The 27,830-nt window shown below is 37.0% G+C and overlaps 1 long non-coding RNA gene across 1 annotated transcript; it reads left to right on the top strand.

Moving 5' to 3' along the window:
• Positions 1 to 9,389: 9,389 nt before the first annotated feature.
• LOC130558979 (uncharacterized) lies at positions 9,390 to 10,563 on the top strand. The gene is made up of 3 exons (XR_008963527.1): positions 9,390 to 9,667; positions 9,947 to 10,023; positions 10,187 to 10,563. It is a non-coding gene; the product is annotated as an uncharacterized LOC130558979 (long non-coding RNA).
• The last annotated feature ends 17,267 nt before the right edge of the window (positions 10,564 to 27,830 follow it).

Raw genomic sequence — 27,830 nt, 5'->3', positions numbered from 1 at the left:
CTCCCATATGCCTCCTGCATGACTTGCAGATGGTGCATTCATCACCAGATCACATTGATTTTCAGCCAAGAAGTTATTCATTTTGTTGACATCCAATTCTTTGAGGGCTTCAACAAACTCATTCCTAGCACCAACAAAGTTGCTCCCTTGATCTGATTTGATCTGTCGAACTGCTCCACGTATGGCAATGAAACACCGCAAGCCATTGATAAAGGAATCTGTAGAAAGGGTATCAAGCATCTCAATGTGGATAGCACGAGAAGAGAAACAAGTAAAGATCAGTCCATATCTTTTATGCACTTTTCGTCCTTGCTTTACAAGGAATGGACCAAAACAGTCCATACCACAATAAGTAAATGGCGGAGAGGAATTCACTCTCTCGGGGGGTAGATCGGCCATTTTTTGCTCTTCTACTGGTCTCCGGAGTTTTCTACAGGTCACACAATTACGGACATAAGATGCAACGGCACGATTAATGCCTAGAATCCAGTAGCCCCCTGCACGAATTTCATTAATTGTGAAACCTCTACCTTGATGCTTAATCCTTTCATGGCAATCAGCTATGATCAACCTTGTTATGTGATGTTCTTTGGGGAGAATTATAGGATGTTTAAATAGTCTGCAGGACATATTATTGAGTCTTCCTCCCACCTTAAGTACACCATCACTGTCAAGGAATGGATTGAGATTGTACAATTGACTGTGGGATGACAACAGAGTTCCTTTGCTTAGTACTTTTAATTCCTCTTGAAACACATATTTTTGTAGATGTTTAATTATAGTGTACTCTGCCCTTTCTCTTTCCTCAACGGTAGAGAGATCAATCCCTTTGACCATACGCATTTTTTGTTGGATACATGCGATTGCCTTCATTGCTTGAGACCAAGATGAGAACTTAGAAAGGCGGTCAACAATAGTTCTCTCTTCTCTGGCTTGTGTATTAATTGTGAGGGCACCTCTAACCTCTGCATCACCTGGTTGAAACTCTGTTGTCTCATTGAACGAAAGGACCATTTCCCTGCTCCACAAAAATTTTGGCCCTTTAAACCAATCAGATGCAATCAGTTCTTTTACAGTGAGGCCTCTTGAGGCATGATCTGCTGGATTCTCCTTTGTTGGGACATACCTCCATTGTTGTGGAGTTGTACTTTGATGGATCCTTTGTACTCTATTGGCCACAAATGTATGGAATCGCCGCGCCTCATTATTGATGTATCCCAAGACAACTTTGGAGTCTGTCCAGAAAAACTCTTTTATGTCGGTATACTTGAGTTCTCTTTTGAGAATTTCACTGACATCCACAGAAACAACTGCTGCTGTCAGTTCCAACCTTGGGATAGTAGTTACCTTTATCGGAGACACACTAGATTTTCCCATAGCGAGTGCAACTTGCACTTCTCCCTTATCATTTTTAAATCTCAAATATGAGCACTGTCCATATCCACTGGTACTAGCATCTGAAAAATGATGTAGCTGTACCTCTTTCACCCTTCCAAAGCTGTGGGGAGCATATGTACGAGGAATACTCAATTCTTTCAATTTGACCAAATCTCTTTTCCAGCACTCCCACCTTGGCTGCAGTTCAGTGCTTAGAGCATCATCCCAACCTGTGCCTTGTTTACACACTTCCTGTAGTATTTTCTTTCCTTTAAGAGTGAATGGCGCAATAAACCCAAGCGGATCATACAATGATGCTATTGTGGATAAAATCCCTCGTCGAGTTACCGGCTGTTCTTTGAGACAGATATCAAACTTAAAACATTCAGCTTCTATGTTCCACTGAATCCCCAATGTTCGTTCCATCAATAAATTACTTTGGGACAGATTTGGTTCCTTTGTGTCATTTGCTCTTTCTGATGGTGGAATACTCTCAAGGACAGCTTTATCGCTGGACACAAATTTGTGGAGTCGAAGGCCTCCAGTGGCGCAGAGCTCTCTAGCTTCCTGGGCAAGTTGGATTGCCTCTTCTGTTGTTTGTACACTTGTGACACCATCATCCACATAAAAATCATTCATTATAAACCGAAAGCCCAAGGGGTACTGATCTTTGTTACTTTCAGCCAGGTGCTTCAGTCCATAATTCACACATCCTGGAGATGAAGATGCTCCAAACAGATGTACTGTCATTCGATACTCTCGAGGCAGTTCTGCTAGATTTCCATTCTTCCACCACAAGAAACGCAGGAAATCTCGGTCTTCTTCATATACATGGAACTGGTGAAACATTTTCTCAACATCACATACCAGAGCAATAGGGTGTTGGCGGAATCTTAGAAGAACACCAATCAAACTATTCATTAGGTCAGGTCCTTGCAGAAGAGTATCATTCAGACTGACTCCATTATATCTCGCTGAACAGTCAAAAACAACTCTGAGCTTATCTAATTTCTTGGGTTGATAGACCCCGTGATGAGGAACGTACCATTTTCCACCTTCAGACTCCTCATCTTTGATCTCTTCTGCCTCCCCTCTTTCAATAATCTCCTCCATAAACTTCACATAATGTTCCTTATATCCTTGATCCTTTAGCAATTTCTTCTTTAGATGGTTAAGCCTTACGAGGGCAAGTTGTTTATTATCTGGCAGGTTAGGTCTTTCCTTAAAGGGCATAGGCATTTCAAGGTGTCCAGAGCCATTTTTCCTTATGCCCGCACTTAGTTGGTTCAGAAAGCTAATATCATCCTGGGAAAAGGTTTTGTTGTCATCACTGGAGTCTTTAAAATCAGATTCAAGAATGTGTATAGCATCTGCTGGAGTCAATAGAGGCATTTCTTTAACACAAAGTCGATGACAAAAACTTGTGCCACCAGAGGAATCAAATTGGGATGTTGAAGGTCCAACAATGCTCCATCCTAAATCGGTTTTAACAGCATATGGGCTATCATAGTCTCCCAATATTACTTCTCTTGGTGCCAAAGCTCTAGCACAGTTATACCCAATCAACAGTCCAGCCTCGCAATCCATCAGAGGAGGAATTTTATTACACACTACCGAAAGATGATTCCAGAGTTTAGCAGTTTCACATGTAGGTATATGTGCATGATTAACTGGAATACATTCTTTAGTGTAAACAGGAGGAAGTTCAATATAGGTGGCAGAACTATAACCTCTTACACGAAATCCTTGAACCCTTTCACTTTTCACTATAGTGTCTTTTCCGGTCATGGTAGTTAGTTTTAACTTCACAGGAACTTTATCTGCTTGCAGGACGTTACTTACTTCTTGATCGATAAAAGTCGTGTCACTCTGTGAATCGAGCAAGGCATATACTAGTTTCTCTTTACTAGGGTTGTTACTTGAAGATTATCCATACTGGTACAACCATTGATGTATAAGATGATCGCTCACTTGCTACACTAAGCGACAGAACAGCTGTAGACTCATTTTCTGGATTTTGAGCAGATCTTGCTTTCGGAACTGGTCTTTCTCTCCTAGTATAACCATCATCATGAAGACAAGTAGGATGCTTTCCTTTGCATGTATTGCAGAAAAGACGATAATGACAGTTTCTTGCGGCATGGCCATGTTTCAAACAGCCATAACAAAGATTGTTTTCCTTTACATATTTCCTCCTTTCCTCAAGTGTCTTCGTCATCAGTTTGTGACAATGGTTAAGCTGATGCTTAGAATCTTGTTAAAATAAACAGGAAGATTTTGCATTTTTCTTCACAACCCTTGGCTTATCCATACCCAGAACAGCCTGGGTGTTAAAAACATTGACCTTATTTCCTTTTCCTTCCTTTACATTGCTTTTTTCAGCAGATCCCAAACTGAGAGCATAGGAAGAAGTGACTGGATTACAAACGACTTCTGCTTCCAATGAAACAAATGCTGCAAAGGCCTTAAAAGCCGGAAAGGACTTCTTATCTCTTAAGTTTTGTGTAACTTGGCGATTCCAGCGTGAGGCGGCCCATTCAGGTAACTTTTGAACTAGTTTCTGATTTTCTTCACAATCGTTTAATATTTGTAAGCCTTCTACATGGGGCATGGCATCATGACAGGCATTAAGAAAATCTGAAAACTCTCTGAGCCCAACGGCATCCTTCTGTTGAATTTTCAGCCAATTTGCCAATTTCTGTCTAAAGGCACGTTGTATGATAAATGGCTGCCCATATTTCTTATCTAATTTATTCCAGGCATCTTTATAGGCTTCATCATCACTTCTGTAAAACGTGCCATCCAAGGTTTTACGTGCTGCTCCACCCACTTACCTTTTCAGATAGTAAAGCTTATCAGCAGAAGATATACTCTTTTTGTCAATCAGTGACACAAAGGAAGCCTTCCACTCAATGTACTGGATGGAATCGCCATTAAATACAAAGGGCTCTGGAGTTGGCAGCCTGTTCAGGTTTATACTGTCATGCAATACTTGTACAAGAGAAGGAACATCGTTTTGAGATGGTGATGATGTTTCATCAATAAGCTTATTAGAAGAGCTCCGAGATGGACAATGCTGTTCTCCAACTACCAAGGAGCTATCAATCTCTTGTATTACCATCTGATTATAAGCTTTAAACCTAGCTTGCGCTACTCTCAGATCCTTTTCAGCTTGTAGTCTAGTCGCTCAAGTTCACGTCTCTGAGCATCTAGGTCCTTCCTTTGCCTTTCTTCTAATTCCAGAATTTTCTCCTTCTGTTTGTTTTCTTCCATTAATATCTTATACTCTTCCTCTCTTACTGCAAGTTCTGCGGCAGCTTCAGCGTGCCTCGATGCTACATGTGAAGACACAGTATGATGGCTTAACTGTTTACTGGGTTTGTGACTAATTCTGGAAACGGTAGAACCATAAATAGATCGAGCATAACTACAATCAAGCAGTTCTTGTAGACGTTGTTTCACCTGTTTCTCGTCAAACTCATCAAGGCCTGATATTCTCTCATAGGCTATTTTTATTATATCTGATTTTACTGCTTCACAGGCATCAATACGACGTCTTAATCCTGTAGATGGTGTGACAAGATTTCTGACTTCCTTATAGATCTGCATAACGATCTCTTTCTCGTTTTCCAAGATATCAATAAGAGATGCTAGTTGACTCTCAGTTAGATCAGACTTGAGTTGATTTCTAGCCGTACGTGCTAACATTTTCCATTTCTCATATGCAGAAATTAACCTTCTTTCCTTCTTCTGAGCATTCTCTTCTTGTAATGTAGCCATTTTCCCAGTAGGATTTCGTGGGCGAATTGAACGCCGAGGGCTTTGGGATTCTACTAATTCTTCTTGAATTCTACTATTAAGTTCATTCAAGTTTTGTCCTTTACCCTCAGCTACCTCTATTAGTTGTTGCCTCACTACACTTTCTGTTGGTTTTTGATATACATTAAATGTCTGAATGTCATCTTGGGGACCATTAACTCGTCCTTCACATTCAATGTTGTCAAATGGACACTGTAACTCTGTCATTTTATACAAAACCAATTAACAACCAGTTACAAGGTAATTTATAAAACCCCAAACAGCATATAACGTCAAACATAAATATTAGGTTTTTAAGCTAAAAATAACCCTTAAAACAGTTTTTAAAATACAGAAGTCTCTTTTAAATGTCTTTAAATGTTTCAAAGTCCTTCTTTAAATGGAAAAAACTAATAAATATGTCTCTTAATAAAAATTATTTCACCTTTATACCCTTTTACATCATGTTGAAGGATGAATGTCACCTTAAAAGGAACGCAGTCTTTGCAGTCCTTAGTGTGCGGATTAATCCTCAAATTTGATCCGAAATTAACCGTTGAAAAACCTTGTTTGACCATCAGGATCGGCTTGCTACGCTGCTCCGCGTGAACACTCGCTCAATAAAGACCCGTCAACATGGACACCAGCCTTTGATGCAGTCATCAGTCGTCCCCGTATTTGGCCAAGCTCTTACTGTTGCTGCCCCACTGAATTGATGGTCAGTACTCGTAAACTGCTGTTTCCACAATTCTTTAATGCGTTGACAATCATAAAAACACCGTAAGAGCTATGAAAAGAAACAAACACAACCACAAGGGCAGACATTAATTACACACATTATCAAACAGTAAGCCGATGTCATTGCTAACACAATGCTAAGGCACTTCACATTTGTTGATCATAAGATAGTATCACACACAAACAATTAATTTACCTTATAACCCTTTCAGTGAGAAGCACAATATCAAAGTGAAAAAGAGAAAAATCCACACTGCACTCTGCATTCCTCTCGAACCGTGCACAAACATTTATCTGAATCGCAGAAATGTGAAGCACCTTATATAATCACTTTGCGATCTTTGGCTATCAAAATAAAAGTCCTCAAACTCAAATGGCAAAATTATACACAAAAAACCACAACAAAATACCCCATGAACTACACATAACATGGGTCAGTTACATTAACAAGAAACCTTGTAAAGGTATTCAGTTTGTTTCGTGACCAAACAGTTGGGAAACAAAACACGTGTTCCAGTATATTGCGCGAGCTCTTAAACGGGCAGCAGCATAATAAAGATCTCTGTTTATAATGTTCATCAAACAACAACGGACGGGCCCAAAAACACTCACTGATATTAAAGGAATTGTGTTCTCTTATAGGAGTCGTTCACAACAAATAAAGGAAGAAAGTAGCTTTAAGAAAGATGTGCTTTAAATATGGTAAAGTGTTGAAAGAGAGTTTACATATACAATAAAAATAATTCAATCATAAACAATGATTTGTATTAATTTCTAATTGATTTATTAATGTATTAAACACATTTTAATGAAGTTTTAGTGATTCTTTTTTCTTACCTCACCCCACGACTCTGGTGCTATCAAATTAAGGGCTGGTGCCACCAACTGAATAACTTGGTAGCACCAGTGCCACCTCTCTCAAGTGTTAGTCTAGAGCCCTGCTTTCTTGTAGAATTGTGCTTCAAATAAAGAACTTTATGTTGACCAGATTGTTAGTTAATCATTTACAAGTCAATATTGCCTATATGGACAGCGATTTTAAAAAAAGTGAACTGGTAAAACTGTGTTAAATGCGATGCGGTCGAAAATTTGGGTGCACCTAACTTTTGTGGTGGTGCACCTAAGAAAAAAAGTTAGGCGCACCAGTGCAAAAAGTTAGTCTAGAGCCCTGTAGTGTGCGTGCAAAAACAATGGTGTTATGAACTGCAAAACGGATTCATCGCGCAGAACCTGTCTTTGTGTATGTAAAATAAATCTGTTGCAAACGTCTTGCCTACGCAGGCGAAAACTATTTCTTGCAATAAACCGATGTGTACGGTTCCGTCTCGCGCTTACACTTTTGGCACGATTCTCTCACTAATTTGAGTTTGCAAGCGTGAAGGGGGAGGCGGGGCTACCTTCTTGTGACCAATCAAATAAGGTTCCTGATGACTCATCGTTTTCTCTTATCTGATTGTTTGAATAACGCGCCAGTCAAGCAGACATCAGACACTTTAATGCATGCACCCAGATGATCACTCAGTGATCACTCACTGAGATGGTCACTCACTGATCGTTTGCTTCGTGTATAACTATGTAGTTATGGCGGTAACTATGGCGGGCGCACAATTAGCTAGAGAGTTACGGCATTTAGCCAATGAAGTCGATAACCATGCATCAAATGACTACGTGTCATTTAGATTAGATGCGTTTATTGATGTTTTATTACAGATTGACGGCGAGATAAATGACAATAGTTATTGACTTCATTGGCTAAATGCCGTAACTCTCTAGCTAATTGCGCACCCGCCATAGTTACCGCCATAACTACATAGTTATACACGAAGCAAACGATCAGTGAGTGACGTGACGTAAGTCCAAAACAAGTCAAGAGTAATCGATCAAACGCATCAATCTACGCTGAACCAATAGTAGGCAAGACCAACCCATCTAATTATCATACAAGACACAGAAAAGTAAGAATAAATTCAAGAATAAATAAATAAAAGTGGAAATAAATACATGCGATAATAAATAAATATAAAAATAAATAAACGTATAAATAAATAAATGTAAAAATAAAAGGAAATGATAAATAATATAATCTAAAAATAAATAATAATAAATAATTTAAAAAGGACACAAAAAATAATAAATCAATTTAAAAAATAAAAAAAGTTAAAGCTAAGATCAATAATAGCTAAAACGAATTATTTTGTTTTATCAAACCATTCATTCCTTTATTTATTTTCATATTATTACATTTATTCGTTTATGTATTTATTTACTTATAATTTTTGCAGGTTTAGTCCTCCATAGTTGTCCGGCTGCATTGAGTCCATATAACTAGATGCGGACTTGTGGATGCCGAATCCTGTTATTTAAACATGCCATCTGGCTGTTAATCTGAATGAAAAGCAGTTTAACGTGCTACGCGTGTGATTCTCATGGATTTGTCACTGCGGTCAAGCCAGCCGCCACTTCGAAAACGACAGTCAAACTAGCCCTCACTCGGTTTTGTATGTGCGTATACTGCACATTACGGTAAAAGCAGCTTTTTGGATTTTAAAATAAAAGCGATCTATGGCGAATGCGGTTTTAATCTGTCGATTGTGAATTAATTAAAATACAAATGCATTTAGAAAATTGAATATATTTATATATAATTTTACCCATAAAACGATATATAGTAAAATAAAAGAACCTTAATTGCACTACAATTGAAGGCTATAACCCAGGACTTTTAAAGTACAGGCCTTCATAATGGCCTATATGTATTATTATTTCTATAACTTCAGATAATAATTGAAAGAAAACTATTCGATTGCACATACTCATTCCACTTTAAAATGAGAGTATACCACCTTAGTGTGTCATACAAACAATATCAGGACTGTTTATTGTGGATTTTTTAATGTACAGCCCTTTAAAATGGCCTATATGTATTATTATTTCTATAACTTCAGATAATAATTAAAAGAAAACGATATTTATTGTATTATTTTAGTTTTTCAGACTCGGCCTATAAGAAAGTCACTGTTACCACAGAACATACCAGTAGATTGATCGTAAACCTTCTCTCACCCTATATTAGAACTGTCACATACTCAACGTCGATATAGTCTGATATAGATTTACAAAATAAAAGTAATTAAGGATGTTTGCTTTTTTTGTCATGGATGATTTTTTTTTCTCCTTTTCAGTCATAACATGCACAGAGCAGTGAAGCTGGCAGAGGTTACCACATTGTCTTCATGTTCTCAAAGTTAGAAAAAAAAAAGTGAAAAGTGACCTATTAGTCAGATATGGTGACCCATGGATTCGAACCAGCAACCTTCTGGTCACGAGTCCGACTCCCAAACCATTAGGCCACGTTCTTTTTTTACTATATATATCGTTTTATGGACAGACTGAAACCGCGTTCGCCATAGATCGCTTTTATTTTGAAATCCAAAAAGCTGCTTTTACCGTAATGCGCAGTATACGCACATAACAAAACCGAGTGAGGGCTAGTTTGACTGTCGTTTTCGAAGTGGCGGCTGGCTTGACCGCAGTGTTAAACTGACCGCGAAGCCGTCATTGCATTATTTCAAACCTTTCATCTGTCTACGTTTTATCTGTTTATCTATACCGCGTGCGAGCTGTTGTTAATGGTTTCTGTTATCTTTTGTCATGTCGCATCTTGAGGTGCGGACAGGGTGTGACCGTTTACCGTGAGCTTGAAGTGCGAGGCGGAGGCTGGAACAGCGGGCTCAAATCTCTATGCATTGTGTTGGTTAGAAACCTCCTTAAAACGGCACACTGTCACTTTGCAGACACGATAGAGGAGAATTGTGTAGGCTAAGGCTAGATATTATTTTTTTATTGTAGTACTTATATAATTGTTTGTGTGTGTCATAAACGCATATTTTGAATACTGAGCAGTGCAAGTGAACAAAACACAGTAGTGTTAAGTACGATCAACTTTGTTAGTGTGACATTACACTATGCCAATGTTGTGAAGTTCTGGTAAAGTTCCATTATGTGACTTTAATAGCTTTGTTTTATATTTTAGTAAAGCCAATTCCTGAAAGAATGTTAAAAAAATCTTGGGAGACCTGATTTTCATAGTGAGGAACTTATACAGACTAGGTAAGAACTTATGCAGAATCCACATGATGCAGCAGACCTATGTGTGTAACATAACAGTTCATATTGATTCTTTACATTCTTTTAATTATCAGTATGTATATGTATATATTTTATACTATTCTAAATTAATATTATACATTAATATCATATTGCTTTGTTTCAGGACAATGATGGTGAAGTCAATCAACCTTGCAGAGCACACAGTAATCACCAGAGGGGGATCTCCAGATACTCCAGATCTCCATATTCAGCTCAACGCCAAACTTAACATGCAAGCATACAAGACCACACACAAACATGATATAAATAACATAACTCGTCACTGTTATCAAACGCACATACACACTCATGCATACAACACCACAAATATTAAAAACCATAAAAAAAACCACTAGCCATGTTGATGGTTACTGTTGATATAATGTTGTCAGAATGTCTGTTGTTTAGTATTGTTTATTTGTTTTTGTTGTACAATGAAATTTACATTTCTGAACTGCTGTATGTTTCATGTTTAAATTCATTCAGTGAAAAAATAAAGCTTTTAACATTTCACAGCTGTCCATTGTTTCTGTATTTTAGGTGTTATGAACATAAAATTATTCCTCTAAATGAGCTTACATTTTATCATGAGGGTAAACTAGACTTTTTTGGTAGAAATAACCTGAAATTGTGAGTCACACCAACTGAAAAAATTAAGCAAAATCCCTTGCTGGGAATAGGGTTAGGTTTACTCAAAAATTTAAGCAATACCTACTAAAGAATTTAAGGTAATGCTGCTTAAAATTTAATGTAGAACTGGCTTAAAAAATTGGTCGCAAAAATGATGCACTATATTTTTAAGTAACTCCAGCTTAATTTGTTTTCAGTGTACAGTAGTTTTATGCATTTATATATTACTATTTAATAGTAAAAAATAAAAAAAACAGAACTTTGAATTTAGTTATTTACCTTTGAAATTCTTTCTATTTTTATTTATGTTTCTTATTTATATATTTGTATTATATTGCATTTTGAATGTAATATGGCAATGGAATGAACTAAATGATTTTAGTTTACACAGATATTAATGTATGCAATTTCAGCACTAAATATGTTAATTTTTCTAAAAAGTAAACAAATTTGTGGTTCATTTTAAGAGACCTGTCTTGTTTTCTCTTGTATATTTAGTCTTTAATAAAGAAAAAGTTCTTGATATCCGAATACTTGATTAATCGATGGAATAATTGGTAGAATACTCGATTACTAAAATAATCGATAGCTGCAGCTTTCTCTTTGTTTGTACTGGACTTGGTTTGATTTTCATTGCTTCCTTTGTTCAGTTTCCAGCCACTCCTTAGTTGTCATGGACACTTTAATTATATAGTTTTGTTTCAGCTGTGTTGGTTCTACTAGTCTAGTTTGTGTTCCCTATTTATTTAAGCCCGTCCCCTAGTTTCATTCACTGTTCAGTCACAGTCATATAATACTAATGTTTGATGATTGTACTTGTACGGTTTTTGGATTAAAGTTGATATGTTATTTGATCTCCTGCCATTCAGATCTGTTCCTGCATCCGGGAAGCGTGACAATACTTGATATAAGAATAATTAAAAAAGCTAATAGTTCTTTTGTAAATAGTTTGTTTATAGTAAATAGTTTGGGGAAAAATATATTTCCCACCTGGAAAATCACCTGGCCCACCTTTCATCACATATCTGGAGCCGGGCTTTATAAGAATTTAAGGTAAATTAGATCATTCTGTGAGATTAAGCTAAAATTTACTTTATTCTCAAAGAGAATGAAAAATGACATTCAAGCGTCTGCTCATTCGCAATCAAAGTTTATTTCTTTCACTCAGGAAATCAAAGGGCAAGAATTTCTAAAGTCAACCTTCAATTGAGACAGAATTTATTTTCACATAATAATTCTTATCTAAACTAACAGTTATGAAATATACAGAACATTGTTTTCATTGATTTACAGGAGGATTAATGCTAATTTCTTCCTTTTTGGTCCCATTTCCTTTACCAGTGATTTATGATGGAAGTGGGATCACAGCTTTAATATCTTAAAAAACACAGTAACCCAGAGCATACAGTTTTTGTCCATACAATTTGTGTCTCTGCAATATCATTTATTTATACAGATGTACTTTCGGAAGGAAACATTGTCACTTTTTCTAACCCAACTTCCTATTCCTATTTAACCCAAGTTCCTATTCAGTGCAAATATGCAGGCACTTTTTGGTAAATTGTAGACATTGTAATAATTACAAATTCACCATATTTTTATGTATCTTCTTAAAGCCTCTAGAAAAAAACACATAAGCTATTATGATAAGCTGTATTATACAAAAATAACTATTGACTAACATTACAAAATTGTACAGCGTTAGTACTCTGGTCGCAATTCAGTGAGGAAAACATTTACACAGTGTACGATAGCTTCATAAACATAACAGCATTACTCTATATTTTGTTACTTACTAATAGCAGACAAAGTAAAGTGTCTCCATACAGTCTCTGTTCTCCCAACTCAGAGTGTTCAGGTTTCGAGATCCACAGTAAGAGTTATTTACAGGACAACTTGGTAGCCAGACCTGGTCTCCCAGAGCCTCACCACTCACCCAGAACCATGAACCTGAATGGAACCGCAGACCTGTCCACACGCTGGATGACTCAACCATTGCAGTGATTTTGTTGACTTGGAGGTGATGAAAAAATGTGGGCAGACTGGCCAAATCTGTGTGATGAGTCCTGCAGTACTGCAATGCGTCCTCCCAGCTCTTTTTCTCTCTTACCACAATCAATTTAGGCTCCCACTTGTAGCAGAAGAAAGGGTAGGAATAACCACAGTACCAGTCATTCAAGTGGCCATATATAACTAAAGCACATGTAGAATCTTCTTGGTTTGGTTGACTGTCTCCCCAATTGTAAAAATATTGATTGCTTCCATCACTCCATAGCCATTGCCCAGAAATCTTTCGCAGACCAACCCAGCTCCATGAATATGAATTCCTAGCATTTCCTATCCCTGTAAATTCCTCCAGACTGTCAACACTGGACAGGTCATCATAGTGCTCTCTGCAATAACGCTGTGCATCACCCCACAACTTGGTCTCATTTATATAAAAGTGTTTTCTTGTCAGAGCTATTGTCAGCTCACAATGAGCTGACAGGAGAGCAACAACAAAGAAAATCTTCATCTCTTCTGTGAAGAGCATTTCAGTCAAGACTGTCTTAAGACACTCTCAACATGTTTACGGAAATCTCAGATTTGTTAGTCAGTAATATACGCAAATGTTACCTTTAAAAAAATAACAACGGAAAAGAAGATGCAGTGAGCTAAGAAAAAACGTTCATAATTAAAAACTGTTATAAGTATCGTGTTGACACATGCTTTTATTTCATTAAATACTTAAATAGGCAGAAAAGATAATTGGACAACTGAATAGAACAGGGGTCTCCAACCTTGCTACTGATGAACTATACCATCCTGAAGATTTCAGCTCCATGCAGCCCCAATCAAACACAGCTGAAACAGCTCATCAACATATTCAGGGTTGCTTCATAATTACAGACAGGTGTGTTGGAGCAGGGTGAAAGCCGATTCACAAAAACTCCGTGTGCAGTGCATATTTTTTTTCACGGATTAGATCATTCACACAGCACTCGGATGCGGTGCGGTAGCCTACGTCACGTCAGTACAGCGATCGCACGCATCGAGTCTATTTTTGCTGTACAGCATGGACTGTTTTAAAGTGATAGCACACGTATCATGCTCAAAATGAACACGAATTGACACAGAAATGCAACAATTTCACCATAAATGCATATAAATGAAGTTTACTACCATTTTTTATTTATTTCATTTGTTTAATTAAGCAATAAAAGCAGACTAAAATGTTGTGTAGGACAAATATTCTAGTGTTTATATTGCGTGAGGTGCTTCTATGCAGATAGTGACATATGCAGGTGGTCCAGAAAGTACAAGACGGCAGGACGATGGATGACAAACGGCTAATTATGGAGGTAGATAAATACTAAGGGATTTATGATCACCAGGACTGTTTTATAAAGACATGAATGCTAAAGAAAAGGCATGGGAGGCAGTTTCATCGGCCACTGGATGGAATGGTAAGTTATTTTGAAACTCTTTTTAATAGGCTAGGCTAATATAACTTCATGTAAGCATCAAGCGTGTTGAAGTACCATCCTAACATCAAAACTACAGATAAAATATAATTTAAATAGTGTTCTTTTCAGCTATTTTCTTTTTAGCTATTGTGTTAAGTCCTGTACTGTATCACGAAGCGAGGTGAGAGTTGCAGAGTAAGTTTTGAGTTGACAAAACCAGACAAACCCAACCTAGATCAGGTTCAGCTGTAGCACAACGCTTGGTATAAACCTTCTGGGCCCTATCGTACATCTGGCGCAAGGCACAGGCGCAAGTGTTTTTGCTAGTTTCAGTCCGACGCAGTTCTCATTTTCCCGTCCTGCGCTGCGTTGTTTAAATAGCAAATGCATTTGCGCTCAATTGTGCGCCCATGGGCGTGCTGGTCTAAAAAAAGAGGTGTGTTCAGGCGTATTGTTGGCGCATTGGTATTTTGAAGAACTGAAAATAGACTGCGCCATAGACCAACTGGCTCTCCTGTTTTTGCCAAGTGGTTGATATCCTTAGGACAACATCATGTTGACCCTGGGACAACATTTAAATCAACCAATCAGATTTCAGAAATAAGTTTACAGTTTATTTTAAGTTTAATCTTCCAACCAGGATTAGGTGCTTTAGACCATTGTTTCTCACTTATCATTTCCCTCTGATTTTAGGGGTAAGTTATGTTTAGGGTTGGGGTTTGGTGTGGGTTTAGGTTTTATTTATAAAAATGTTGTCCTTAGGTCAAAAAAATATGTTGTCCTGAGGACATCAACCACTTGGCAAAATCTGGTCGAGCAGACCTACTCAAACCTGGTCTAAAGTGAATGACGCAATATTTTTTAAGTTATTTAAAGAGCGTGTTAGGAATATAAGCCTATAGGCGGATGCACAGCGCTAGTACATTCTGCTTATTACACATAGAGGGACGCGCAGCAGCACACAATAATGCCAAATATTACAAATAAATAGATTACAATGTAAAAGATGATTATTGTGGACATATAGATACAAATCCGGCTTGTCCTGTAGATGATCTGAAGAATAGCAGACCTGCTCCGGAGCAGGTAGCCGTGTAGCCTAAATTATCATGATGACGAAACCCGCTCAAAACCAATCCACGTTCTTGAGCCCGAAAACTCGGAGTATGCTCAAACTAAACACGAATTTACCGGGGTAAAAACCGAAACCGGCTTCGTGATACAGGCCACTGAAAATGTTTATAATTTTATTTCTGTGTTGTCCTACACTATAATTCCAAAACATGTTTTTTAATCTGGATACAACAATGGAAGTTTACGGTGGATGCTCTTCCGAATTCCGCCGTGTAAATAGCGAATCCGCCATGGCGCGAGCGCAACTGGCTCTTAAAGGGAATGGGAGATGAGACTCTGATTGGTTTACTGCATGTTTGGCCCAATAAATACCCATTACTCGCTAAGAGAATCGGGAAAATCCATGTAGACCGGGCACGCTGACCGTTTTCCCATCGTTAAACTAGCTAAAGTGGATTCGGACACGCCCTAAGTGCACCTGCGCCGTGCGCTTTAGACCATGCGCTTAGATGGTCAAAATAGCACCCTCTCTGTCAACTCCGGTTTGATCCAGAGTTCGTGAGACGCGTGCACCTGAAAATGTGACACGTGCGGCAAACAGCCAATCACACGGAACATGGAAAGCATCATCAGTTTGATTGACTTCTCGCAAGTATCTGCGCGATTCACTTTTCTGTTGAAGATGAAAAGATCATTATGAAAAATGTCATGAATTGAAACACATTTACAAGGCAGGAATAAACACCGCTGGATTGAAAGTTTGAGAAGGCAGCTACTGACTATATCAATACAGAATCAACTGAATTTAAATTATTTATATAGGTTTACAAGAAGATCTAAAGATAATATGCATGCTTCATTACTTTAAAATGCTTTCTATATTGAAGTTTGTTTTTATACGAATATACACTGACCAGTATTATAAACGCAACACTTTTGTTTTTGCCCCATTTTTCATGAGCTGAACTCAAAGATTAAGACTTTTTCTATGTACACAAAAGGCCTATTTCTCTCAAATATTGTTCACAAATCTGTCTAAATCTGTGTTAGTGAGCACTTCTCCTTTGCCGAGACAATCCATACACCTCACAGGTGTTGCATATCAAGATGCTGATTAGACAGCATGATTATTGCACAGGTGTGCCTTAGGCTGGCCACAATAAAAGGCCACTCTAAAATGTGCAGATTTACTGTATTGGGGGGTCCGAAAACCAGTCAGTATCTGGTGTGACCACCATTTGCCTCACGCAGTGCAACACATCTCCTTCGCATAGAGTTCATCAGGTTGTTGATTGTGGCCTGTGGAATGTTGGTCCACTCCTCTTCAATGACTGTGCGAAGTTGTTGGATATTGGCAGGAACTGGAACATGGAATATGGTTGCTGTGATTTAGAATATCCGCAACAGTTAGCCTACATGTTATTATTATCTTATTTTTGAAGAATATTACTGAATATGAAAATGCAGTAATAATATTAACTTCTCCATCGTTGTGAATGATGGTTGGTCAATGTAGTGTTTGTCCCGCCTCTTCTCCACTGTGATTGGATGGCTTTGTAAAAAAGGACTGTGACGAGCTCTGCATTTTACCCAAAATTAAAAAGTAAAAAATGATAAAAGACAGGGCAAAATAACTCGTGAAATATCATTATGATACATAGTGCATCAAAATGCAGTGTCATCAGTTTGTCTAAAATAATACAGAGCGTTACGTGCAGTTTTATGCACTATTTACACATGGTATGGAGCAGGCGTACATTTTTTTTTCGTACCAACTAACATTTTGAAAGTACGAACATTTTCATGAATCTGAAAATTTATGTTAGAATGACTTAACGAACGATTTACACAAAAAATCGTTCTGCTCATGAATGAGGCCCATTATGTTTTCGGGTTTAAAGGAATCGTCCACTTTCAACATACATTTTCATGATAATTTACTCACCCCTGTTGTCATCCAAGATGTTTATGTATTATTTTCTTTAGTCGGAAAGAAATTAAGGTTTTTTTTTAAAACATTCCAGGATTTTCTCCATATAGTGAACTTCAATGGACTCCAAACAGTTGAAGGTCAAAATTACAGTTTCAGTGCAGCTTCAAGGGCTTTAAACGATACCGGACGATGAATAAGGGGCTTATCTAGCGAAACAATCGGCAGCGATGATATCTATCTTAAATCAAAAGTAACTCCAAAATGCAAAATAAAATAGAACATAAATAATATAATGCAAATATAAAAGTCCTTAAGAGAGTGATGCGAAGACCCAGTTTCTACTTCTGTTGCATCTTCACGGAGTAAAAAAAAGGAATGTAATGAGACTGGTTTAATGGAGTACTTTAATACAAAGTACTCTAAAAAGAGAAAAAGTATTACAACTGCAAGAGAATTATATTTTTTGGTGGTTCAAAAATTCACATTTGTCCATTCAAGTTATCCACACTCTCTAATCAATCAATGTTTGTAAAAAAGTTTCAACTTTATCTGTTAGCTTTCTGAAACTGTTGGTCATGACACAACAACATTGATCGGAGTTCAAGTTTTAGTTAGCAGCTTGTTTTTACTGAAATGTATAGATTCGCTTTAGATGAAATCCACTGCACTCAATAAATGCTAAAATGTGTTTTACATCATCTTAAATTGATGGCCATGCACTTGTCTTAGATGGAGCTATTCGCATATCTTGGATAGCCTTTAAATTACCAAATTTTAAATGTAGTATACAATGCAAAGCCCACCTCTACGTTTATTGAAGGAAATATCTAAAAGTAGCTTATGATCTTCCGCTTTACCAAAGTTGTGGAACTCTCTCTTGCACTAATTTCAGGAGAAACGTGGCGGAGGATGTAGTCAACATTGTGCTGGAAAAAATGCAAGTCGACAGAATTACTAACTGGTGTTAAAAAAAAACAATGCTGGTAAAGAAATTTAACTTACTGTGTTGTCTCTTGCAGAGATCCTTTCCATAAGCATGTCCAGCAATCCATGCACGGACAGTTGGATGTCTTGATGCAAGGGGCCAAGCACTGATGCAACTCAAAATGTTGCATGGGGAACAACTGCTTTCCTAGAGAAAAACATGTGACATGAATTATACAAAGCAAAACTACTAATCAATATCTTTTGAATGTGTTTTAGTGGTAACAATTGTTGTAAACAATTTTAGCAGAAGACTGCAACGTAAATTAAAATGGGTCTACTTATGAAAGCATTGCAATAACATTTAGTATTTAAATGGCAGTTATCCTGGATAACGTTTTAAATCATTGTGTACTGTATTCTATTGTGTTATGTCTAAAATTATTAGATCATCTAAATCAACAACATGCATACTAGACCCTATACCTACAAATCTACTGAAAGAGATGCTCCCAGAAATTATAGATCCTCTTCTTGGTATTATTAACTCATCTCTGACATTAGGACATGTGCCTAAAGCATATAAGGTGGCTGTTATAAGGCCCCTTGTCAAAAAACCCCAACTCGACCCTAGAGAACTAAGGAACTACAGGCCTATATCGAATCTACCTTTCATATCTAAAGTTCTGGAAAAAGTAGTTTCAACTCAATTATGCTCCTTCCTCCAAAGGAATGACATCAATGAAGAATTCCAGTCTGGATTTAGAGCATGTCACAGTACAGAGACTGCTTTGATCAGAGTTACAAATGATCTGCTATTGGCGTCTGACCGAGGTTGTATCTCGTTATTGGTGCTGCTAGACCTTAGTGCTGCATTCGATACCATTGACCACAGCACACTCCTACATAGACTCGAAAATTATGTCGGCATTAAGGGAATAGCTTTGAAATGGTTTAAATCTTATTTATCCGACCGTTTTCAATTTGTAGCAATAAACAATGAGGTGTCACGCAAATCGCAAGTCCAGTACGGTGTACCACAGGGCTCAGTCTTAGGGCCTCTGCTCTTCGCATTATACATGCTACCTCTAGGAGATATAATAAAGCGACACGGAGTTAGCTTTCACTGTTATGCTGATGATACTCAACTTTATATTTCCTCGAAGCCTCATGAAACACAGCAGTTCCATCGAATAATGGAATGCATAGTCGATATAAAAAACTGGATGAGTAACAACTTTTTATTACTGAACTCGGACAAAACGGAAGTGTTACTTATTGGACCGAAAACTGCTATAAGTAACAACCAAGAATACTGTTTAACTATTGACGGATGTTCCATAAAACCCTCGTCGTCAGCAAAGAATCTTGGCGTTCTATTCGATAGTAATCTGTCATTTGAGAGCCACGTCGCCAACACCTGTAAAATTGCGTTTTTCCATCTTAAGAATATATCTAAACTACGTCATATGCTGTCAATGTCAGATGCAGAGAAGTTAATTCATGCATTCATGACATCAAGACTAGACTACTGTAATGCACTGTTAGGTGGTTGCCCTGCAGGCTTATTACAAAAACTCCAATTGGTCCAAAACGCGGCAGCTCGAGTTCTTACACGTACAAAAAAGTATGAACATATTAGCCCGGTTCTGTCAACCTTGCACTGGTTACCTATAAAGCATCGCGTTAACTTTAAAATCTTGCTTATTACCTATAAAGCCTTACATGGTTTAGCTCCTCAGTACTTGAATGAACTCCTTTTGTATTACAGTCCTTCACGTGCATTACGCTCTCAGGCGTCCTGTCAGTTGGTAATACCTAGAATTTCAAAATCAAGTGCAGGTGGTAGATCCTTTTCCTATCTAGCGCCTAAACTTTGGAATAGTCTTCCCTGCACTGTCCGGGAGGCAGACACACTCTGTCAGTTTAAATCTAGACTAAAGACGCATCTTTTTAATCTTGCATACACTACTCTTCCATAATATAAATCTTCAGAGGGTTTAGGCTGCATTAGTTAGATCAACCGGAACCAAAAACACAACTGATGTACTTGTTGCATCAAAGAGTACAGAACAGTACTCTACTCTCAGCCAGTCTTGTCTCATTGTTCCAAGGTTACCACAGCGAGCAGGATGCAGTTCATGGCCTGACCTGATGGTAGAGCGGAGAATGGGAAGTGGGGACCTGACAAGAGCTGAGATGATAGAGCTGGATAAAGAAGGACGCGGTCTCTTGACATGTCTTCACCACAAAATTTCAAATGCTATTAGATTATTAATGATAATCTTAAACTATAATTTATTTTATTATTAAGTTTATTTATTTTATTTAGCCTTGTTGTGCAAGTTCTCTGGAGCTTGTGCAGAGGCAGCAGCTTTTGCCAGAGGGGAACTGGAATCCCCTGGTTGGGCCTGGGTTCTCCTGAGGTTTTTTTTCTCGATTAGAGTTTTGGGTTCCTCGCCACCGTTTGCATACTGTTTTTGCACTATCTGCCTGACCGGGGGGGCTGCTTTAGAATCTTAAAGTTTTACTTAATTAATATTGCATATAGGAATTTATTATCTGTTATATTTGACCTGTGCTTCTCTCTCCTTTATCCTAAATGTGTGCTCTCACTGAGCGTGTGTGTGTGTGCGTACTTGTCTGTGTACGTACGTGTGTGTGTGTGTGCGTGCGCATCCGTGTGTGTGTGTGTGTGTCTCTATGTCTATGTGTGTTAGTACGTGTGCATATTGTCTGTGTGGAGTGTTTTGTATGTGGGTATGTCTGTCTTCTGTGTTTTCAACCTTTTCTTGTTTTTGCAGGTACAACTTTATTTTTTTTGCTTGTAGTCAATATGTCTCATGTACAGCTGCTTTGTAACAATGAAAATTGTAAAAGCGCTATATAAATAAAGTTGAGTTGAGTTGAGTTATGGTCTCTGTGTACTGTTGTTGCGGTTTCTGTGTTCTGGATGCTCCTGTCACCAAAACAAATTCCTTGTATGTGCAAACATACTTGGCAATAAAGCTCTTTCTGATTTCTGGTTTATTACTGATAGATGGTTACCAGCCAGAATTTCTCAACAGTAGTCAACTAATGTTACCTTCACCCAGAAAGCGTGAGAAATCATGAGAAAAGACACTAACGTTACATGATGTGCTCGTCTAAATGAGTTAAGACACGCATGGCTTTCTCATGAGCTAGCAATATCACGCATTTACACCAATTCAGTCTTTTTCTAAATATACAGCCAATAATCTTAAATAATGTAATAGAGTAACTGTAAACTATAGAACCGCTGACTAAACCCAGCTGGACACATGTAAACTTAACGGACTATATGGTGGAATCAGACAACAAATTATTCAATAAACCTGGCAGAGAATACTCATAACAGATATAAGAAGTGTATCTGACACTCGGTAATGATATAATTATGTTCAATTACCTGTGATTGTCCGGGATTTGCAGTTGACGGTTATAATCCATCTTCAAGTGTATGCCGCGAGTCGCGTTTGAAGTGATGTCAACACCCTCTTCGATTGATTGGCTGGAGGAGGAGCTGTCAATCTAGAACTAGTGGACCAATGGTAACGCTAAAGCCCGCCCTAATTACCATGAAACTCGCACTGCAGCATTTGGAAAAGCAAGCGCAGAACGTGGAAAAACAAGCGAGGGAAATATAAGCAGAAAATATCAGAGAACACAAAAAAAATAAGTAAAACAACCAAGGAAAACATTATTTGTGTGCAATGTGGACAACTTTGTCTTTATGTATTAATTTTGTGCAATATAATTTAAAATGCTTTTAAAGTTCTGACGAGTGATTGATTTACACTTATTCTATTTTTAAATATGCCCGCAATACTTTTGGTGGGATTCTGATCCCATACTTTTCAACGTAATTGCGTATTACATGAAGTCATGAACACGCATCCGAGAGCAGAGAATGAACGCGCATGGCAGAGCAGATCAAGGGGAGCATTTCTGTTTATAAAGCATATTAATTTTTTTTTTTAAATGACCGATCGTTTCGCTAGATAAGACCCTTATTCATCATCCGGTATCGTTTAAAGTGCTTGAAGCTGCACTGAAACTGTAATTTTGACCTTCAACTGTTTGGAGTCCATTGAAGTTCACTATATGGAGAAAAATCCTGGAATGTTTTCATCAAAAACCTTAATTTCTTTCCGACTAAAGATAATAATACATAAACATCTTGGATGACAACAAGGGTGAGTTAATTATCATGAAAATGTTTGTTGAAAGTGGATGATTCCTTTAAGATGCTAATTCAAAAGTGACTTATTGCTGGAAGCTGATTTAAAAAAAAAACGAAAGAAAAAGTAAAGTATTTACTTTAAACTGAAATTGGTGGCTTGTTATTAATAGGCCTATATAGGCTTTTTATTTTCCTTAACTGGCTTAAAATATTATTTAATCTCAGAAGTAATTATTTGTAATATTGATCTATATCAAGGACTGGTTCACCTATTGTGGCAGTTTGGTGTACTGTGTCAAGTGTGTTAATGTTTCCTAAACTTTTTATCAGTTCAGAGAGTTACTTATGATGTCAAACGTAAAGCTATTTTTTATACGCCAAAAATTTTAATGCTGATTTTTGTTTTATACAAGATTCACACGCAAATTCTAAGGCCTTTACATTTTGGAAATCACAGTGGGGTGATGAGGTGTTTTCTTCATATTGTTCAAACTTTTCTGCGGGTGTTCTGACTTTAAAACACAAATTTAAGGGTCAAATAATGGACTATTTCTGATCCTGAGGGTCATTTTCTCTTTTTATTAGTGAATTTAAATTATTTTATTTTTGTTTTGTTTTGGGTAACATTTATGGTTTTAATTCTTCCAAGAATCATTTGAAATTATTTAATATAATTGAGTCGCATTTGGATTATTTTAAGTCAAAATATTCTAATTTGTTTATTATTTTGGGAGCAGACTTTAACCAAACTATGAATTATTTTTTGGATAGATCACCACCTAGATTATCTAATAGTTCTGCAGGCCTTCATAATTTGATATCCCGATTTGGCGTAATTGATATTTGGAGGGAAAAGAATGCTAATGCTACACAGTTTACCTGGTCTAATAGCTCTGGTTCACTGAGGTAGTGATGGGTCGTTCTTGAACGATTCGTTCATTTTGAACAAATCTTTAATGTGACTCGGGAAGAACGAGTCATCTCGGGGAGTGATTCGTCCAGTCGCGCATGCGCATTGTGCAACATTCTATGGGTCCTGTGACAAAAGAATGAATGACTCGAACCCAAAGACTCGAGAGGTGAACTAATCAATTCTCTTTCCGGCTCAGACGGCATTGGTAAAGCATAGGGGGCTGTCACGTGATGAACGAACGACTCGAACCCGAAGACTCGAGAGGTGAACTAATCAATTCTCTTTCCGGCTCAGACTGCATTGGTTTAGCTTACGAAGCTGTCACATCGTGAACGAACGAGTCAAACCCGAGGACTTGTCAGATAAGAGGTGTGGTGAGCTAATCATAGACTAAAGACCCAGGTAAACAATGAATTAATCTTTTCTGTTTCTTATAGCATTATAGTTTTGTATTGTTTGTAATGTGATCAACGTTTGCATAAGTAGTAGATGTGTTAGGAAAGTAACATGTAACATTTTATTTATATTTTGCTAAAATGAACGAAATGAACGATATGACTCGAAAAAAGATTCGTTCATTTCGCTGAACGAGACTCAAAGGTCCGCGTCAGTAAAATGATCCGAACTTCCCATCACTACACTGAGGTCAAGAATTGATTTTTGGCTCATATCTAACTCTTTATCTGATTATGTTTCTAAGGTAGAAATTTTGCCATCTCCATTATCTGATCATAAATCTATTGTTTTATCTTTTGAAAACCCCTCTTCTGACTTCAAAATGTATAATTCATATCGGAAGTTAAATTCATCCTTATTAGACGATGAGGAAATTTGCCAATCTGTGATGTCTAGAATTCAACATTATTTTAGTAAAGCCCAATCTGAAGGTGTTTCTGGCTCTAACTGGAAGCTGTTGAAATATGACGTTAGGTTATTGTTGATTAAAGCTGGCTCTCAAAAAGCAAAACAAAATAAATTAGACGAGCTTGATATTATTAAAAGAATTGTCTGCTTCTCATGTATTCCTTCTGAAAATTATCAACTACCCAAAAATCTGAATTGGCTGAACGTCATAATTCATTAGATAATTTATATATATGTGAAGAAAAAGGTGCTTTTGTGCGGTCGAGAAGAAAATGGAAGATGGAGAGCGTAATTCTAGCTATTTTTTCAAATTAGAGAAACAACGAAATAATCTTAATTCCATTAGTAGTCTAATAGTAGATGGTGTGCTTTTAAATAATCATAAAGAAATTTCCAATTATTGTGAACAATTTTATAAAGACCTTTATTGTTCCAGACACTCCACAAAATTTGGAGTCATTTTTCAATTCTTTAGATAATGACAGTATTCGCAAAATCAATATTAATGGTAAGAATTTATGTCAATCGTCTATTCAAATTAATGATATCTATAAGGCAACTGAAAAATTTTAATTAAATAAGTCTCCTGGAAATGACTGTTTAACCTCAGAATTCTATAAAAAAAATCAAATCTTCTTTCTCCCTTTCTTCTTTAAGTTTATTTAGAAAGCCTTAATGGGGCACTATTCCACCCTCTATGACTCAGGCTGTTATAAATTTGATTCCTAAACCTAATAAGATGCTTACGCAGTTGGAAAATTGGCGTCCTATAAGTCTCCTAAATAACGATTATAAATTATTAGCCATGATTTTTGCTAAAAAAATTAAATGCGTTTTAGATTATATAATTGATTAATGTCAGTCGGGTTTCATGAGAGGCAGACTTATTTCTAACAACATCCGTCTGTTCTTGACATTCTGGGCTGCGTTTCCCAAAAGCATCGTAAGTCTAAGTGGATTGTAAAAACGATCGTAAGACTGATCTTAATATTACGGTTTGTTTCCCAAAAGCATCATAACTTAAGTAGCACGTGAAAATCATCGTAGATCTATGAGTGCTCTGGAGTAATCGTAAAGCCCTAAGTGCATCATAAGAAGACAGATTTATGAGGTCACCTGCAGGACAACCAGACAATTGCACTTAAACACGCCTACATGTGACTTATAATTTTATTTATTTCTTTTATTTATTTCGTTGTTTTGTTTGTTTAAATCTTATAAATTACTAAACTAAATTAATAAAAAATACAGTACAATAAAAATTAAATGACTGAACAAACATTAATAAATTAAAGAATGAAAAATATAAATATATATCTTTAAGTCAAAAAATTATGCTTTTTGGTGATTCCATAAAGGTAGACCTTTTTTATAAAAAGTTTATAATTAATTTATTACTTTTTCTTGCTAAGTTTTATATTCACAAATGTAAATTTTTGAAGAAAACTTCTTTTTAATTTTTTGCATATTTAAAATCCATAAGAAACTGTAAAAATGTAATTGCTCGTGTTGGACTTTTGAGGCAGTCCTGCATGTTCAAAAATTTGCACAGAGACGTTCTTCAAAATCGATTAGAAGTTTATTATCAGATGTAAAAAGGGGTAACAAAGCTTTGGGTTGTCAGACGACCTCCTCACTCCATCACAAGCCAACAACCCAAATTATTCAAAAACACATATATTTATTTGGTATGTGACGTCGTTCGCATCTTCTGACTCCTCCCCTTCCTTTTAAGGAGTGCTGCTCCCTTTCCACCATCACCATGCATATCTGCAAAACATCTTTGCAACACATCTTCTGTAACCTGCGGTCAGTTGCTAATTTGAGGAAGTGTTATCTAGAGACAGTTTCATATCGCAAAACAACATGTAAAAATACTTTCAGTAAAAAACTCAATCATCTAATGCTTTTAATTATGCAGCATTGTTTCTTAATCCTATGATTCAATAAGACACATCAAAACTCATGATTATACTTAAAATATATGCATTGGATTAATTCATAACATCCCTTCCCTATGAGACTCTTTGAGTGTGTGTGTTGTTAGTTAAACTTAGAACACTGTTTCTGCACGCACACACAAAGCTTGTTCCTCTTTTTTGTGGTTTCACGAATCCGGCACGTACACACAAACCCTCTATCTTTATCTCTGTATTTTTCCACTAGATAAAACAGCAAGCAAACACATTAAAAGCACACAGCTTAATGATTTAATGAAAGAAAACACTTATTGATTATATTGGTAATTAAATCATACTTCTAACTGAATAATATTTCCACACTCGCAACAAACATAAACAAAAAGCATGCTTCAGAACAGTTTGAGAAGGTGCTTAAAAGTTTTGTGCAATGTATTATTACTACGAATTAGACTGCTATCTTCTACCCTGCAATATACACTAACTTAATCTTTCTTAATCAAGTGCACTGATTTGAAAAGACATGTCTTCAATAAGTGTTTAATTTGAGCAATATTCTGTGTCACTTCTTATTACTTAATTAGATTTAAAGAGATGAAGGTGGAAAAAAGAAAATCAGCCAAACATATCGGCCATCGGCTGACCTGATTTCTAAAAATCAGCATCGACCCATATCAATCAATCATATCGATCGACCAAACTAGTGTTGTCAAAAGTACCGGTACTTCGGGTCCAAGTCGGTACCTAAAAATAAAAAAGTTGTCGGTACCTAATTTTCACAAGACCCGGTAGTACCGACGTACCNGGGTCAACCGGGTACTGATGCTCTGTCTGACAGGTTGTCAGTCGGAAACTTTTATAGACGCAATAAGACGTGATGAGCGGATAAGCGCGGCTCCGATCCACAAGAGATGCGCACAGAAATACTTCAGATTAAAGTCATATCACGAAGAAAACAAACAGAGTTTTGTGTGAAAGGAGGAAACATCCAGGATTTAAGTTAACAAGTTCAAGCGGTAAGTTTCAAATTCTGTTCGTGTTTGCATTATGAATGTTGTAGCATATGTTAAATTAAAGGTTACGTTAAAAAAACTCCCTGTTTGTCGTGTTAATTTGTTAGCGCCAATGCTAATCCAGTCAAGTGTCCTTATTAACCATTTAATGCTTTTATAACTGTAATGTGGTAAAATAAATGGGAGGACAGGATGGGGTTTACAGTACCTTTTTATTAAACCTGAAAATTGAAAAACATTGAAAAACACTCAAAATCACACAATAATGAAAACTTGATTATAAGGAATAAATGGTTATTTGTATGTTCACGTCCGTGAACACTTCACTCAGAATCTTTTGCACTTTCTTGAAGTCTAGTTTATCTAGACCGCACCCCAGCCGGGGTACTGAGACACTTCTTACTCTATGAGCCACACACCAATCTCTCATATGTTTTAGGCTTTCTGTGAAACAGTCATACGTTGGTAAATCAGTGCATTGTTCTTTGGTTATTAGGTGAAACACAGTCCTGTCTCTTTCCCGGGTTACTGCACACTCATCCGGTTTTTTATTTTGACACCTTACTTTTTCCACTCCAAATTTCTCCTTGAACTGTTTTGCAATACCTGCCCCGTATGCACAATCAGCACTTACACAGTGAGCTAATGGTTCTGTGTGTGGGCTTGTGACGATATCACCTGTTTTGTGTATAATTTGGAGCTGTTGGTGTTGTCCATTGGCAATTTCAGTGTCTGTTTTACCGTAACTCTCTGTATCTGTATCCTCCCTCTCTTGGACCTGAGTCCTCAGGTCCAAACCAGTGTCAGCAAGAGACCTAGAAGGTGGGTCACAAGCTACACAGGATGTT

Source organism: Triplophysa rosa, linkage group LG1 (assembly GCF_024868665.1).
Source record: "Triplophysa rosa linkage group LG1, Trosa_1v2, whole genome shotgun sequence".
Taxonomy (NCBI): Eukaryota; Metazoa; Chordata; class Actinopteri; order Cypriniformes; family Nemacheilidae; genus Triplophysa; species Triplophysa rosa.
The sequence above is the reverse complement of the archived record's forward strand: the minus strand, read 5'-3'. Positions and strand labels throughout refer to the sequence as shown.